Source organism: Podarcis melisellensis, assembly GCF_964234715.1.
Source record: "Podarcis melisellensis genome assembly, chromosome: 7".
NCBI classification, from domain to species: Eukaryota; Metazoa; Chordata; class Lepidosauria; order Squamata; family Lacertidae; genus Podarcis; species Podarcis melisellensis.
This window is the reverse complement of record NC_138539.1, coordinates 20,291,955-20,296,680: the sequence shown is the minus strand read 5'-3', so window position 1 is coordinate 20,296,680 and position 4,726 is coordinate 20,291,955. Positions and strand designations below refer to the sequence as shown.

The following is a 4,726-nucleotide window of genomic DNA, read 5'->3' as shown; positions in this document are numbered from 1 at the left end:
TCAGAATATTTTTTTTCTTGTTTCCCTCCTCCAAAAACTAGGTGTGTCTTGTGGTCTGGTGCGTCTTATAGAGCGAAAAATACGGTATTTAACATCTGAGATAGGGAACCAAACACTATTCATTGTGTTAAAAATGGTTCACAATGCAGATCTCTGTGTGATGCAAAAGATTTCAAAACCTTTCCCTCCCACCCACCCACCACAGTTCTTGACAGATGGGTGAAGAAAATACAGGGCAAAAAAATAGTTATATTCTGGTGTTCTCCTAAGGACTTTTATTTGATTTTTCCAGTGGGTGATGGGAACTGAAGACAAACAACATCTGGAGGGAGAAAAGTTAGCCATCCCTGATTCAAAGCATTAGTGAATGATATTCTGATATATACGTCACTGAACTCCAAAGTGCATTTCTGGTCCTAGAAAGGTGCTGTAATCATCATGAGGGGAGCATGTAGGGCTTTAACTACTTATGAATTGCTGCTTCCTCTGTTCCATAAATGTTTGATCTAGTCTGAAGACACCAAAAGCAAGAGTCCCCCTTCTCCTGTTCTTTTGAGCAGACACACATGATATAAGTGTGATGGTCATGGGGGGAAGTTTGGTGAAAATGTCCTAATGTGCCAAATTGGGATCTGCGCTGAACCTAATGAGTCTTCCCACCACTGACTTACATGAACAGTTATCATGCCAGCTTGAAACCAAGCTTAGCCAGCCAGTGTTGCTTGGACATGGACCGATGAAGGCATGATAATACTACATTTATTTACAAAAAAGGAGAAAGAAATTACAGTGAGATCACTTACACTAAATTCTCACAGAGCTGTGAGGGGCTGGATGTTTACATGCAGAGTAGCTTAGTTTTATCCAATGTCCAAGTTGTATGTGTGTGTTCCTGTATTTTTATGTACTGGAATCTATTTGTGGGTATTTGGACTGCAGTGGGTTTTTGTTTTGTTTTTTTAATGGCATCCTCAGAGAGTCCAAGATCAGTCCCCTCTCCAGGAAATGGACTGACTCAGGGTCCAGCAGATCTATGCCTAGCCCTGACCTTCTCCCATAATTCCCCATTTAGATGGCCTTCTCTGGCTACCTCTGATGGGACGCTGTTGGCGGTAGCTTCTTGGCTGCCCATGCTTGCATTTGGCGGGTGTTGTGAGAGCCTCCAGACCAGGAGATTCCCCACTGTTAATAGAGCCTGGCAGAGGGACTCCTCTGCCTATTCCTAACCCCCTGCAGCAATGTTGATGGGAGAGGCGGGGTTGATTGCTCTCTAAGTATACATTTGTAGGATCAAGTTGACAAAGGGTCCATTGGCAGTTGCTCTTGTAATTGATGTAGTTATACTAATAAAATAAACTAAAACCCTGAGAAATGACTTAAAGTTTCAAGCCAGCCCTCGTGGCCAATACACGCAAACCTCTGAGCATGCCAAGATGTGGATTGAGTGAAAGTTTACTTCATTTTTTCCAGTGCGTCAGTCAGTTTGTGGCATTTCCCATATCTGTATATTGAATTTAAGAGCTACATTGTCAAGATCGCTGGTTTACAAGTCAAGGCCAGGATCCATGAGTGAGTCACACATTGTCCACTACCATCATTTTTCTTTCTTTTTTTGTTGTTTAGACTTGGGGAGGGGCTTTTCAGAATAAGATGATGGGGAGGGGGAGAGAAAGACAGGCAGGTACATAAAAATGAAGTGTGATCCTTATTGCAGTTTCAGATTAAAAGTACATCTTGAGATTGTAAAGTTTGAAGGCTAGAGGGTATATTCTATAGGTCACTTTTGCTTCAAAACACTCAAGCATGCACTATCAACCTATTCATAGACAACCTTTCCTCCCATTTTTCTTTTTCTCATCACCCTAAAAACAGGAAACATTGGTGCAGTGGTACAGAAACATTGGGCATCATTCTGAATTGGCTTATGTTTTCTCACATTAGCACTGTTGCAAACAAGCAAATATGACAGGTTTTTTGGCATTGTGACATCAATACATTCCCAATGTGATCCCTGATTGACTGGGATCGTGTTGTAAGAATGAAGAGGTCTTGATGGAAGACAGGAAAAAAATGCCCCAACAGCTGTCCAGAGGTTAGAAAATATTAAAAATGGCAATCTTTTGAGAGTTTGGCCAAATGATTCAGTGATTCCCAAAAGCTTCCTTTTAAATCCAAAAGTGTTCATCCATGATCAGTCAAGACAGCCCTAATATTATATTTCAGAATGTCTTTTTCCAACTTCTACTTTGTGGACAACAAAGAGAAATGATGTGTTCTGATGGAATGGCATTCTCACCCCCCCCCTTGTGAAAATGTGGTTGCTTAAGGTGACTGCACATTGCAACTGTGTGATTTGCTGTTTACCAATGAGCAAGCGAGGGGAGCCCCAAGTTTTCTAACCTATCTATCTTGATGGGTAAAGTGAACATTTGACAGGATAATCACATAAGTGGCTTGGCCCAATGGCCAATTTGAATAAAGAAACGATCCAGCTCGCATCAGGGAGCACACTGAGAGTTGTGTGAATTGGCCCTCGCTTTCTTGTGGAACACCTGCAATAGCACATCTCTCCGAAATGCTGCCTGCCAAAAAAAATTGGGCCATTTGACTCACTAATGAAAGGAAAAAGGAAACAGACACAGATCCTTGTGTGTGTGTATAAACAACAAAGTCAAGACCAATGAGGAGAACCAGCATACCATGGAAATGAAGGGATGGAGGGGTACCAAGAATGGGCACTGCACATGTTGTATGACAACCGTAATAAACATTTCACACGGAGAATTATAGCTGGGTTAAGTCTCAAGGAATGTCCCACAGAGAGAATAGGTAAAGTGATACCTTTCCCAAGAATGAAAAACAAAAATGGCAGTGATGAAAAGCTATGTACAGTATGATCTGCATGGCTGTATGGATATGAGGCATGGAATATTGACATGGAACAGAGGGGGCGGAAATGGGACCAATTCAGATGTAGTTTTCTTAGGCAGATGCTCAGAATGACTAGTATTATTCTATAGCAGTGTAACCCCCTGAAGGCTTTCTGCTGCTGCATTAACCATTTTCTTCCACTCTAACCTTTCCAGATGTAGTGTATGTCAACCAAGAGAGGTGATACCTTCAAAGTTATTTATGTATTATCACAGGCTCCTTGACTTCTTCAGGATCTGGCATGGTTTCACAGCCCCAGACGCAAGTGGAGGAGAAAGGAAAAGGAACAGATGAAAGGCTGGAAGGTGAGCATCTCAGGGATGACGGAAGAAGGTCCTTCTCTTGTTACTCCAGATGCCAGAGAGGGAGAAGCAGATCTACCAGCTCTCTCCCTTGCCCCTCCTACAGATCACAGAGCCTCATGTGCCAGAGAGAGGGACCCAACAGGAGGAGGCGGTAGGTGAGCTGGAGGAAGAGGGGCAGAACACAGTGTTGACACTGAGAACCAGGTGCTGCCTTCAAAAGTAGGATCAGATGCACCCAGCCAGGTGTAATGTTTGTGTGTACGCATGGCAGAACCATAGAGAAAAAGCATAAGATGAGTGAGCTCATCCTACATCATCTTTAATAGCTTGGCGGAAGAGGCATGTCACCAGTCAGGACATCTTCATAGCTTCTGGTTAGGTATGAATCTCTTGCCTTGCTCATATACCGTGGAATCTTGACTTCTAGATCTTGTGCTTGCTGCTGAGCCTGTACTGCTATTTAGAATGAATAAAGATCTCTTCTTTATTTTCAGCTAAAAGTTGTCCTTGCATTTTGGGACAGGAGCCTGACACATATCTTAAGCAAAATCTTATATGTCTCAAGGCTGAGGAGCCTTATGCCTGGGGGCCAAATGCAGCCCTTCAGATCTCTCTACCTGGTCCTCAAGAGTCTCTCTAGACCAGGCATAGGCAAACTCAGCCCTCCGGATATTTTGGGGACTACAACTCCCATCTTCCCTAGCTAACAGGACCAATGATCAGGGATGATGGGAATTGTAGTCCCCAAACATCTGGAGGGCCGAGTTTGCCTATGCCTGCTTGCACCTTCTCAAGGCCAATCCTGCTCCATGCCCTCCTCAGGTGCTTTTGTCCAATTGTGATTTTATTTAGAGCAAAGATTACTGAAGACAAGCTCTCTTGGTCCAGTAACTTTCGCTGGTAAGCCAGCTGTAACAAGATGTAGGCACAGTTCAATATACATTAAATAGTTCAGCTTGTAGAGCTTTTCCAGTTCAACTATTTCCCAAAAAGAAACAGCTCATCTTGTTTATAAGCTAGTCTGACTTTGGAAATCAGAGTAGCCCTCAGAAAAACCATCGCTCCCAAAGGATGCTGGAAACTTCTCCACAACTACTGTCCTAACAGCACACAAGAGAGAAGGAAAGGAGAAACCCAACCTCCCTCTTCACATTAGTCTTCCTCCATTGCAGCTGGAGTGCCAACACTGCTGCTATCTCTGTGCTATCCAGTAACTGTAATATATATGGGAGAGGGATGAGGGTTTGGAGATCAGGGAGCTGGGAGGAAGAGTGTTTTGGGCATCATGGCGGCTGGGTGGGTACGCCTGGAATTTTATTCTGAGTCAGAGAAGAGTTTGGGGGCCTGTAAAGCTCAGCAAAACTTGTATCCGTGCCCACATTTGGAGATCTCTGCCAACATCTTCCATGCTTAATATACACTTTTTGATTTGATTTTGTGAACGTCCAAATCAAATCTGTTGCAGTTTCCAATTTTTTATTTATTTCAAT

The 4,726-nt window shown here is 43.2% G+C and overlaps 1 long non-coding RNA gene across 1 annotated transcript; it reads left to right on the top strand.

Moving 5' to 3' along the window:
* The first annotated feature begins 2,064 nt into the window (after positions 1 to 2,064).
* LOC309373359 lies at positions 2,065 to 3,677 on the top strand. The gene is made up of 3 exons (XR_014169994.1): positions 2,065 to 2,092; positions 3,087 to 3,236; positions 3,340 to 3,677. It is a non-coding gene; the product is annotated as an uncharacterized lncRNA (long non-coding RNA).
* Positions 3,678 to 4,726: the final 1,049 nt, after the last annotated feature.